The sequence below is a fragment of the Pituophis catenifer genome, unplaced genomic scaffold (genome assembly GCF_029215685.1).
Source record: "Pituophis catenifer annectens isolate HBS135680 unplaced genomic scaffold, rPitCat1.0.hap2 SCAF_11, whole genome shotgun sequence".
In the NCBI taxonomy this organism is placed as follows: Eukaryota; Metazoa; Chordata; class Lepidosauria; order Squamata; family Colubridae; genus Pituophis; species Pituophis catenifer.
Window position 1 is genome coordinate 17,147,078 of NW_027256891.1, and position 12,759 is coordinate 17,159,836.

General features: G+C 53.1%; 1 protein-coding gene across 1 annotated transcript in view; it reads left to right on the forward strand.

Annotated features, from left to right (window-relative positions):
* Positions 1–1,839: 1,839 nt before the first annotated feature.
* Positions 1,840–12,759, forward strand: part of BCORL1 (BCL6 corepressor like 1) — a 41,591-nt gene continuing 30,671 nt past the window's right edge. The window contains exon 1 of the mRNA XM_070951725.1: positions 1,840–1,991. The gene's annotated coding sequence lies outside the window, so the exon portion shown is untranslated. The remainder of the gene's footprint in view (positions 1,992–12,759) is intronic.

A 12,759-nucleotide genomic window follows, 5' to 3' on the forward strand; every position in this document is an offset into this window, starting at 1 on the left:
CGGGCCCAGGGGAGGGGGAAGCCGGACTCGATCGCGGCCGAGACGGCCCACAGGGGGGCCGGGCTGAGCAAGGGCGGCGCGCCGCGGCGTGCTGGGGGCGCTTGGCTTCTGCTCTACCGCCGCCGCCGCGACTGGCAAGCAGGCCGGGCCGGCGATCGGGGCCTTGGAAGCTAAAAAAGCAACTTCTCCGCTGAACGGACGGGCGTCGGGAAGACCGGGGAGGGAGGGAAGGAGGGAGGGAAGGAAGGCAGGAGAAAAAAGGGAAGGCAGACGGAAAGTGGCCGGCGTCGGCGAAGGGGGTTTGAGTCCCTCTCCCAGAGAGGCGATCGTCCGGCCGAAGCTGGGGCGCCTCCCTCCGGCTGCATCCCCGAGAGGAGCCGAGGCAAGCGACGGAAGGAGGTAAAAGCAGGCCAGGCAAAGCGCTGCTTTTCCGCCCCGCCACCCACCCACCCTCCTCCTTCCCTTCCTTCCCCGGGGAGAGCAAAAGGGCTTCGGAGCCGCCTGGAGAAAGGGGCAAAGCAGCATCTCCCCCCCCCCGACTTCCCAGGCTCGGGCGCCCACTGCGCTGCGCCACTTGGATCCGAGGGTGCGCCCAGGCGACGCAGGTGCGGAGCCCCAAACCCCGCGCAACAACGGCGGCACTACCAGCAGCAGCTGCTCCTCCTAACCGGGCCTGGGGACGGCAGCGGCGGGAAAGGAGGAGACTTCGGGCCGCGGGCAGGTAACGCCGATGCCGGGGATTTTTTTGGGGGGTGTGGGGGGGGGGAAAGAAGCTGCAGCCCCCGCCGAGTTGCCTCGTGCGGGGATTTTTTTTTTTTTCCTTCTTCTTCTTCCCCTCCGTCGGTTGCAGCGGGACCACCTCCGCCAACCTTGCCCTGCCCTGCCCTGGGCGGTGCGCTTGGCGGATCCCCGTGGGCGCGAAAGGGCTCCGCGGGGCACACACACCTGGCCCTTTCCACGCGCGCGACCCCCCTCCCCTCCCCTCCCTTCCCCGTCCTTTTTTTTTTCTTCTTCTTCTTCTTCCCCAGCTGCAGCCTTCAACCCTTCCCTCCCTCCCCCCCCCCCATACATGCTCTCTCTCCCTCCCTCCCTCCCGCGGGGGTCCCGTGATCTTCTGGATGGGGGAGAGAAGTGGGGCGCCCCGTTTTCGGATGGAGGCGCCCCTTACCCACCCACGCACCCACCCACGCGAGCTTTTGGCGCCCTGCGTGGGAACACTGAGAAGCCCCCCTCCCTCTCTCTCTCCCTCTCTCTCTTTCTCTCTCTCTCTCTCATCATCCCCCCCCCCGACACCTTCCCCAGGCCGGACCAAGGGGGTCCCTCGGAGCCCTGCGAGCGTCACGGCTGCCCCCAGCGCTGATCCCTCGACCCACCCCTTCTTATCTCTCCCTCCCCTCGGGTGGAGGACGGACCCGCCCTTGCCCAGCCCCTCCCCCTCCTCCCCGGGCAGGGCGCAAAGCCCCTCCTCTCCCTCCCTCCCCCCCCTCGCTTTCCCTCCCCCCCCTTCTTCTTTCCCTCTCCGGACTCGGCTGGCTCGGAATAAACCCCCCCTCCCCTCCCCTCACACACACACACTACCACCCTTCCCCTTCCCATACGGGCAGGGCCTGCCGCGGTGCAGCCTGGGAGCGGTAGTCCGCAGGGCAGGGCCGGGTGCGGTGTGGGCGTGGGGGGCCGCCGGGCGGCCGGACTACACTTCCCGGCAGGCCCTGCAGCAGCGGCAGGACTCGGCAGCAGCGGCAGCAGCAGCCGTGCCTGGCTTCTCCTCCGTCCTCGCACTCTCCGGCTGCCAGTGGTGGTGGTGCCGCCGCCGGCGCCGCGGCTGTGGAGCGAAGAAGGGGGAGCCGCCAAAGCCCCGCCGCGCCGTCCGTCCGTCCGGCCCTTCCGCTCGGGCTGGGCTTCTCTGAGGCTGACCTCACCACCACCAACACCCCCTCCCCACCTTCCCCGGACGACGCCGGTCCCTCGGAGGGGGCCCGCCCCGGGAGCAGGTGCGTCTCCGCCGCTTCCCTTCTTCAGGCCCGCCGCGCTCGCTCGCTCGCCCGCCCGCCTTCCTTCCTTTCCTTTCCCCCCCCCCACAACCCCCCTCACTCCGTCGCCATCGGGGAGGGAGAGAGAGGAGGGGGGGCCGCGGCGTGTGAGTGAGGTTTCCATGGAAACAGGGAGCGGGCCTTGGACCGCGGCCCTTTCCTCGCGCGCGACCCCCGCCTCGCCTCCTTTTAACCCCCCCCCTTTTCCTTCCCCCCCCCCACTCAAGAGCTCGTCCGTCCGTCCGTCCGGGTAAGGTCCCGTCCAAGAGTGACGGGGCTGGCAGGCAGGCAAGCAGCAGCGCCCCCGCGGGCTCTCTTCCCGAGCTCCTTGGACGGGTGTGGGGTCGTTCGCGATCCCCTTCCGTCCAGCAGGAAGCAGCCGAGCCGCTTTCTCGACGGCCCTTCCAGCCGAGGAGGAGGGGAGAAGGGAAGGGCGGAGGGGGGGAGAGAGAGAGAGTGAGGAGAGGAAGCAGCTCTGCCCGGACGCGCCTGCCTGCCTGCCCCCCCTCCCTCTCTCCTCCCCCCCCTCTCTCCCCTCCCTTCCATCGACGGGGCGGTCGATCCGGGAAGAAGCCTCTTCTATCTCTCTCTCTCTCTTCCTCCCCCCCCCCCAAACCCATCTCCACTTTCTCTTCGCTGGGGAGGAAAAGCTCTCTGCACGTCGAAGGTTTGGGGAGGGGGGGGAAGGACGGCATTATCTTCCCCTGCGGGCGCCCCTTCCACCCTCCTCCCCCCCAATTCCTTCCTGGCTGGGAAAGTGGGGAGGGCGGGGAGAGATCGCCCCATCGGAGCCCCTCTCCGTCCCTTCTGGTGTGTGTGTGTGTGTCCCCTCCACCACAAATCCCCATCGCAGCCTCCTTCTCTTCTTCCCCCCCACCCAAAAGGAACCGTCGAGGGGGACCCTTCCTTTCGCTTTTGCGGTGGGGTGGGGGCGTTAAAGAGGCTCCTCGGCTGGGTTGGAGGCTCCCTCTGCATCTGCGCCGGCTTCCCCACCTCCCCAAACCACCCCCCCCAAAAAAAACAAGAGACAAGGGCGATGCCCGCGACGGCCCCGAGGGAACGGGCAGCCTGGCGGGTGGGTTGGCGAGGAAGCCGGGGAGGAGCGCGCGGGCGGGCGGGCAGAGAGAGAGAGAGAGAGCAAGCGAGCTCCGGGGCTGGAGGCAGCGGTCGGTCGGTCGGTGTGCACGGTCGGAGGCGGAGCTCACTCCGCCCCGCAAGCGATGCCGCGGAGCTCGGCAGCGCGCAAAAAAGAACCCCCGATCGGCCAAGCGGGCCGAGCCAGGAAAGTGGCAAAGCAGGCTGGCAGCTCCGGTGCGCGGCTGTTGAGCAAGCGGGGGAAGGGAGGCTGGGGAAGCCGGCAACTTTGCCTGGCTTGGCCTGGTGGATACCAAGGTTGCGTCCCCGGCGGAGGAAGCTTGCAACCTCGCCGGCTGCTGCTGTTGTGGGGGAGAGAGAGACAGAGAGAGAGGTCGGAGGAGCCGAGGCCTGGGCTTGAAAAGGAAGCAGGGGAAGAAGAAGAAGGAAAAAAGAGGCGATCGGAGGAAGGATTGCACAGGACGAGGACTTCGCTGAGTTGCAGAAGCCGTGCCCAGCCCGAAGTGGCTGGCTGGCCGGCTGCAGAGGTCCGCTGCTTTGGGGCAGGTTGCAGCCAGAGGTCCTTCCCTTGGCACCTTAGGTATTTCCCTGCCTGCCAAATGCCATCCTCGGCCAGCCGGGCTTGTTTACTTGGCCCTGCCGCTTGGAGAACCGCACGCGGCCTGATGGCAGAGAGGAGAACCGATGCCCCCTTCTAACTTGCCCCAACAGGTGATCGAACCGGGGATCGATACCCGCAGGCATCCTGGCTTTTTTCCCCCTCGGGGACACAAACTCATCAAGCCTTCCAAACAGAGAGGCCGGGGGGGAGGGGGAAGGTGGGTTGGGGGTTGTGAGGCCGAGTTGGGTGGAGATTTTATTCTTCTCCAGTTCTTCCAAAAAGATCTGGGAGAGGTTCCCTTCCTCTCTTACCCCCCCTCCCCTTCCTTCGCCTTGTTCGCCGCCTGTGTTTTTCGAAGCATCATGCTAATTTGCAGCTGCGACAGGTTTCCACAATCGGGTTCCTCCCGCCGGTGAGGCTGGCTGCATGGCGAGAAAGGGAAACTCGCTGAGCCCATTTGCTGAGAGCGAGGGAGAGAGCGAGGGAGAGAGAGAGAAGGAGAGAGAGAAAGAGAGAGAGAGAGAGAGACCTACCGACCTATCTTGTTTTGGAGAGGGGCCCAAAAGTTTGTGTACGGCAGCCGCAGGAGGAGAGGAAAGGAAACACGGCTCCGTTTCCTTGGAGTAGGAAGCACGTTGGACCGAGCTGGTGTGCAAGCGCAAAAGATCCGTCCTGTGTCGTTGTGTACATAATTGTCATCTCGTTAGTAGGGAAGGATGGGCTGAGCTGAGGCCTGCGGCTGTTAAGGCATGCCTTCCATGACATCTGGCAGGTCCGGAATCAGTTTCTTGCCGAAAGAGAAGTTGGCGACTTCCAAACCTTGGAAACTGGCTTTTTTGTTGTTTTTTTGATGGCAGCCTTTTTCGGTAAAGAACAATCCGTGCCCCTTCCCCCCCCCCGCTCCACCACCCGCTTGGTGACGGCTATGCCTTCCTTCGCTTTCGAATTAAGCTCCGAGCACACGCCTTTTGTGAATCAGTCATAGAGGAAGTCCCATGTCAGTTACATAGGGTCTGCATTGTTTGCCTTTTGCATATTCCTCAAAAGTTTGGGGGGGGGGCATTTCGCTGCTCGGTTTATTGCGGGGCGGGCCATGAGGAGGGAGGCTCCGGTGGGCAGGAAGAGGGAATCGTCTCGCCTTCAAAGATATTCTCCGCCACATGCAGGAGGATGGTTTATATGCAGCGTGTCTCTGCTGAAGAAAATTGTAAATGAGGGATGAACTTCGCTTTTAGTGACAGAGCTGAAAACTTGCTAAAAAGGACTGTCGGCCTCTCTAAGCTTTCAAGCTGAGGTGTGTCAAATGTCATCTTTTGGAGGGCAGCCGCTGAAATTCTCAGCCGCTGAAGAATTTCTAGTGGAATCTTTTCCTTTCTTTCTCCTTTTAATTGAACGTGCTTAAGTATGATTTATTTACGGACCGAATTTCTGGGCCGCCCAGTTCCAGAATGGCTTGGGGGCAGCCTCACAATTTTTTTTATTTTTTTAAAAAAACAACAACCTTAAAAGAAGTATAGGTAGCCCTCGACTTACAACAGTTCATTTAGTGACCATACAAAGCGATGACGACGCTTTCAAAAGTGACGCGGGACCGTTTTTCAACAGTCACAACCGGTCATGTGGTAAAATTCAGGCGCTGGGCCAGTGACTCCTATTTATGATGGTCACAGCGACTTGGGGAGGGTCATGGAATACCCCTTTTGCGAACCTTTGGCCAAGCAAACTCAATGGGGAAGCCAGATTTGCTTAACAACCGTGTCACTAACTTAATGACTGCAAGGGAGTCAGTTAATGGCGGTGGTAAGGAAGGTCGTCCAAAGGGAGCAAAACTCCCTTCACGAACATCTCATTCAGCACTAGAAATTTCGGGCTCCGTTGAAGTCGTAAGTTGAGGACTACTTGTATTTTATTTTTTTTAAAAAAACCCACTCTTTGAAGAAACAAACAACTCTCTAGACCAGGGGTCTCCAACCTTGGCAACTTTAAACCTTGGTGACTTCAACTCCCAGAATTCCCCAGCCAGCTTTGCTGGCTGGGGAATTCTGGGAGTTGAAGTCCACCAAGGCTTAAAGTTACCAAGGTTGGAGACCCCTCATCCAGACACATCCAGTGGCTAACAAATGATCGTTTTCATGCATTCAAAGAAAAGAGAGTTGGATAGCTGGCACTGCGCGGTAGAAGAGGGGAAGAAAATTCAATTCCTTTTGTTGGCTAAGTTGCCGTTGCAGAGTGTGTCCACACTGGCACGCAAAGCGACCTTCCTTTTGGAGACGGCCCTAACAGAGATCATCCTATCTGAACTAAATGATCATTTCGGTTGACCCATTCAGTACAGGGAGTCCTCGACTTACAACTGCAACAGAGCCCCCCCCCCCCCCCCCCAAATTTCTGTGGCTAAATCTGTTGTTAAACAAATTTTGTCTCATCTTGCGACCTTTCTTGTCACCGCTCTTAAGTGAATCGCTACGGTTGATAAAGTTAGCGATAGGATTATTTAGCGAATCTGGCTTCCCCATCGACTCTGCTCTGCAGAAGGTTCAAAAAACAGAAAAGACAATCAGATGTCCCTGGGACACTCTGACCGATGCAAGTTGTCCAAATTTTGATCATGTTGAGCGTGGGTAGGGGTCGGCAACCTGCAGCTCTGGAGCCACATGTGGCTCTTTCACCCCTCTGCTGCGGCTCCCTGTCACTCAAAATATGCGTCACAGCTGCCAATGTGCGACACCCGTCGGCATGCAATTTATTGAGCTTTTCAACCCCCGGTAGGCCAACCATGAATAAATCCAAGAAAAGAAAAGTTTCAGAAGAAAACAAAATGTTTAATTCAACTACATTTGCTAGTTTTTTGTCCTCTCAAGAAATTGTCAGGCACGGGAAGGGTTTTGTGGCTCCCGGTGTTTTCTTTTGTGTGGGAAATGGGTCCAAATGGCTCTTTGAGTGTTTAAGGTTGCAGACCCCTGACCGTGGGGATGCTGCGACGGTCATGAGTATGGAAAACAGTCGCGAGTCATTTTTTTTTCCCAGTGCCGTTGTAACTTTGAATGTTCACTAAATGAACTGTTGTAAGTCAAGGTCTGCTTGTACACCAGTTCATTTAGTGATTATTCAAAGTTACAACCAACTGAAAAAAAAGTGACTTTCCACACTTGGTAGCAGCCCCGTGATCGTGTGATCAAAACTCCGGCGTTTGGCAACGGGTTCACCCTTACTGACCGTTGCTGTGTCCCAAGGTCGTGTGATCCCCTTTTGTGACCTCCTGTCAAGCCAAGTCAACGGGGAAACCAGATTCGCTTAACAACCGTGTTACTAGCTTACACACTGCAGTGATTCGCTTAACAACTGTGGCAAGAAAGGTCGTAAGACGGGGCAAAGCTCACTTAACAAATGTCTCGCTTAGTGACAGAAATTTTGGCACAGTTGTGGTCGTAAGTCAAGGACTACCTGCATTACATCCTGTTTGTGTCTTGTCTGTCCTTCCTTCCTTCCTTCCTTCCTCTTCTGAGATCATTGTTTAAATTAAGATCCTTCCTTCCTTCCTTCCTTCCTTCCTTCCTTCCTTCCTTCCCTTCCTTCCTCTTCTGAGATCATTGTTTAAATTAAGATCCTTCCTTCCTTCCTTCCTTCCTTCCTTCCTTCCTTCCTTCCTTCCTCTTCTGAGATCATTGTTTAAATTAAGATCCATCCTTCCTTCCTTCCTTCCTTCCTTCCTTCCTTCCTTCCTTCCTTCCTTCCTTCCCTTCCTTCCTCTTCTGAGATCATTGTTTAAATTAAGATCCTTCCTTCCTTCCTTCCTTCCTTCCTTCCTTCCTTCCTTCCTACCTTCCTTCCTTCCTTCCTTCCCTTCCTTCCTCTTCTGAGATCATTGTTTAAATTAAGATCCATCCTTCCTTCCTTCCTTCCTTCCTTCCTTCCTTCCTTCCTTCCTTCCTTTTCTGAGATCCTTGTTTAAATTAAGATCCATCCTTCCTTCCTTCCTTCCTTCCTTCCATCCTTCCTTCCTTCCTTCCTTCCTTCCTTCCTTCCTTCCTTCCTTCCTTCGTTTTCCCCTGCCCTTATTGAGGCAAGACCCCCCTTGACTTCTGAAGGAAAAGTAAGGGATATTCCTTCACCCCACAATGCCACTTTTGTCTTCCTCTGGAATCCTGTGTCCAGAAGGCTCAAGCGACATATGCCAGGCCCTCGTCCACCTGTTTTCCCTGTTCAAAATTTGTCCGGATCCCTTTGATAACACAGAATCCACGTCAGACTATGTAAGAAGTCCCTAGGCAAAAAAACAAACAATTTTCTCCAAAATTTACAACAGTTCTTTTAGTTCAAAGTTACAATGGTGCTCAAAAGAAATGACTCTTGACTGTTTTTCATACTTACGACCGTTGCAGCATCGCCACAGTCAACATGATCAAAATGTGGACATTTGGCAGCTTGCATTTATGACGGTCACAGTATCCCAGGGACATCTGATTGTCTTTTCTGTTGTTTTTTTTTAACTTTCTGCAGAGCAGAGTCGATGGGGAAGCCAGATTCACTCAACAACCCTGTCGCTAACTTTTAACAACTGTAGTGATTCACTTAAGAACAGTGACAAGAAAGGTCCCAAGATGAGACAAAATTTGCTTAACAACAGATTTAGCCACAAAAATTTGAGGGGCTCCCTTGCAGTCATAAGTCAAGGACTCCCTGTACTGAACGGGTCAACCGAAATGATCGTTTAATTCATGTAGGATGGTCTCTGTTAGGGCTGTCTCCAAAAGGAAGGTCACTTTACGTGCCAATGTGGACACACTTTGCAAAGGCGACTTGGCCAACAAAAGGACCAGAGGCATCCATTGGTCTTGGGACAAGATTTGTGCTCAATGTGCTTGCAGATATTTCTCCTTGGCTGTAAGTCCGAGAAAAGTCCATAAGTCTTTGTCCCAAAGGTGCTTTTTTTCAAAAGAGGCAACTGGACTTTCTGGTTTTTCTTTGAAGATGTTTCGCTTCTCCTATTGAGAAGCTTCTTCAGCTTCTGCTTCTTTTCGAGCAGAAAAGAAGCTTCTTGGAGAAGAAAAACCAGAAAGTCCAGTTGCCTCTTTTGAAAAAGAGACAACCAAGGGTTGGGACAATCATGACCTGGATGACTGAGAGTCTCCATAGACGTCCATAAATCTTGTCCCTTGGTAGATGTGCCTGAATTGTTTGTTTTGTTGCGTATATATATCCAACTATATATATTTATATATATATATGTATATATATTATTTATATTTTGCTGATAAATAAAGGGAGGCTAGTATAGATCTATTTCATGCTATTTAGCTCTCATCAACTGGCCATACCCTTACTCGGATTCAAACTTGGGCTGCCTGCATATTAGGCAGTTGTATTAACCTCTGAGCCACAAGTTCTCCTCCCTTCATCAGCTTGAGCCAGGGGAGAGATTAAGTGTTTTTCTATTGAGGCACCTGGTCTACCCCAATATGTGGGAGGGAGCATACTGCTTCCCTTTTGCCTATATATATAAAAAATGCAAGTAGAAAAATAGGGACCACCTTTGGTGGGAAGGTTACAGCATTCCTTGCGCCTTTGGCATTGAGTCATGCCGGCCACATGACCACGGAGACATCTTCGGACAGCACTGGCTCTTCGGCTTTGTAACGGGGATGAGCACCGCCCCCTAGAGTCGGGAACGACTAGCACATATGTGCGAGGGGAACCTTTACCTTTATATATAGGATTAAGTCTTTTTAAGATTTCAATATCCAGTTTTCAGTAAACATCTCAAATATTTGTGTGGTAGGGGTTAAACACATCAGGAATATCTTGATGTTTGAAACCTGTTGCCTTCCAGATTCGTTTTAATCTGTTAAAATGTAGGTTAAATGGAACTCAGAACTTGGAAGTCTAGCCATGAAAGTTATATTAGACCAGGGGTCTACAGTCAAAGAGCCCTTTGGACCCGTTTCCCACAGAAAAGAAAACACCGGGAGCCACAAAACTCTTCCCGTGCCTGACTATTTCTTGAGCGGACCACAAAACTAGCATATGTAGTTGAATTAAACGTTCTGTTTTCTTCTGAAACTTTTCTTTTCTTGGATTTATCCATGGTTGATAAAGCTCAATAAATCACATGCCGGCGGGTGTCGCACATTGGCGGTTGTGACGCGTATTTTGAGTGACAGGGAGCCACAGCAGAGGGGTGAAAGAGCCACATGCGGCTCCAGAGCCGCAGGTTGCTAACCCCTGTCTTAGGCGTTTCTGAGCTTTTTCAGCTTGAACGATGTCTTTCAAAAGCTTACTTATGGATAAGGATTCTTTCGCGGTTACCATTGGATCATATCCTGCCTTGGCATGAAGGTATTTGGGACAAGGAGCGTGACATTGTCCCATTTCATCTTTCTGGGTTGGTGAGAAAGATGCCCGACATGTTTTTTGGGGAGGGGACTGAGCAGAGATACCAAGCCCAGATTCCCAGTTGTGGTTAGAACTCTTACAAATCCTACAAGCTTAGATGACCCCCACTGAGGTCTTGGCAATCTGGGCAGTAACCTCGTGGGATTTTGCCTCCCTGTTGACTGTTTCGCTTCAGAAGGGTGGGCTCACACCGTTGTGTTTGGAGCCTCCTCTTGAGGAAACGTTCGTTTTAAAGAGCGCCTTGTTGTTCTGTCAACACTTTGCCAGCCGTGTGGGGCTGCAGAACTGAACTGGGTTGCTTGGCTGGGCGAAATTGGGGTAAGAGGTTGGGGGGTGCGCTGTGCTGTGTTTGCAGTGCCGTCTGGAATGTGGCTGTAGGAGCGGCTCTATTCAGCAACACCTGGCACGGTAAAGTGTGTGTGTGTGCGTGCGTGTGTGTGTGTCTTTGGTTATTCGGGTTTTCTCCCGCGTAAAATTGGAAGTGTCTTGGCGACGTTTCGACGAAGTCTCATTCCTCATCTTCAGGCTGGTGTTTTCGGCTTCGTGCTTCTAGGAGATATGGGCTATATGGGCCTTAGCTGATCCAACAGGAGGATCTAATTTACCAAGGAGTTGGAAGATCAAAGGTGGAGAGGTTTTCTGGGCCGTGTAACCATCTCCCCTCGCCCTTCAGACTTTGCTTTCAGACTTGAAGGAAGCAGCTGAAGTTGGTATAAAGTGGAGAGAGGTTCCTCCGTGTTCTGCTTTGGAAAAAAACTACACTTCCATTCTGGCTGCACCTTTCCCAGGCTTTAGGAAGGGGGTGGGCATAATTTGCTCTGCAGCAAAGCTATCTCCACCTCCCATTCACTAGCCTCAGATAAGCCCGTGTCGGGCTGTTGCTTTTCCGTTGGGACTCCCGGCAGCCCTTCCGTGTTAAGTCAAACCCGTGGCCGGCCAGCTCAAGAGCGCCGGTGCCTGCTTTCTCTACCCAACTCTTGGGTTCCCAGGCATTCCTTCCCTCCCGTCCGTCCGGTCCCTCCCCGCCTGGCGCATTGGGAAGCCGAAATAGCATTTTGCAACCCCTGGAAAAGAATTTTGAACGGGGAGCTTGGCTTAAATCCCGGGGGGGTGTGGTCATTCCTCTTCTTCCGCGAAGGAAGTGCCTTGCCTTGCCTTGTTTTTATTTATTTATTTATTCGCTTGTTTGTTTACCCTGTTTTTAAACCTCTCGCCTGTTTGTTCAGCCGGCATTATCCCTTCTGGCGATGCTTGCAGGACGGGCTTTCCGCAGGACGAAATGAATTGTGGTTTTGGACTTTCTACAACAGGCAGGCAGGCTGGGTTCATTTATCTGGCCCTGCTAAATAAAATTGGATGGCTTAGGCTAGTTGGTGGTTAGTTCCCTGTGTCTTGTCAGTCCGGGCTGTGAGTCATGCCTAGGTTTTTCTTCTACCTGACTCTCTGGATTACCTACTTAGAATCCCTTTTGTTCCTCCCCCATCACTTCTTCGCAAGCAATTTTGCACCAGAGACGTAGCTTGGGTGACGGGTTTCCGGGTATTCTTAGTAGAATGGCCATTGCCAGCTTACTGTCTAGACTGAAATGGGCAAGGAGTATCTTGGGAAACTCACCTGATGAGGGATGAGTTCGAGTCAGCCTGGTCTGGGGAACCTCTGAAAAAAAATATTTTTTTTTTGAAATGGACATGGCAGCCAGCAACAATCCAGTGTGTCATAGAATAGAATAACAGAGTTGGGAGGGACGGTTGGAGGTCATCTAGTCCAACCCCCTGCTTAGGCAGGAAACCCTACACTACTTCAGACAAATGGTTATCCAACATCATCTTAAAAACTTCCAGTGTTGGAGCATTCACAATTTCTGGAGGCAAGTTGTTCCACTGATTAATTGTTCTCATTGTCAGGAAATTTCTCCTTAGTTCTAAGTTGCTTCTCTCCTTGATTAGTTTCCACCCATTGCTTCTTGTCCTGCCTTCAGGTGCTTTGGAGAATAGCTTGACTCCCTCTTCTTTGGGGCAACCCCTGAGATATTGGAACACTGCTATCATGTCTCCCCTAGTCCTTCTTTCCATCAAACTAGACATACCCAGTTCCTGCCACCGTTCTTCATATGTTTTAGCCTCCCGTCCCCTAATGACCTTCGTTGCTCTTCTCTGCACTCTTTCTAGAGTCTCCACATCTTTTTTAATCCCTAAGCATGCAGAATAACGGAGTTGGAAAGGACCTTGGAGGTCTTCTAGTCCACCCCCCTGCTTGAGTAGGAGATGATATACCATTCTGGACAGATAGCTGTCTATTTTTTTTCTTTAAAAACTCCACTGACGGAGCACTCAGAACTTCTGGAGGAGGAAAGCCTTCCCACTCATGGTTCTCATTGACAGGAAATTTCTCTTTAATTCCAGGTTGGTTTTCTCTTTAACAGTCTTCCACCCATTACTTCTGATCCTGCCCTCCTGGTGCTTTGGAGAACAGATCGACCCCTTTTCTCCTCTGTGACTTCTTCTTCTTGTGCCATATCTGTCATCGGACGTTGGCTATCATGTTGGCCATCCTGTTTTTGTCAACAGCCGCATGAAAAAGTGCTGCTGAGTTTTGTTCAAAACCCGGTCCCTTAGATTTTGAAGACATGATGTTCTTGTT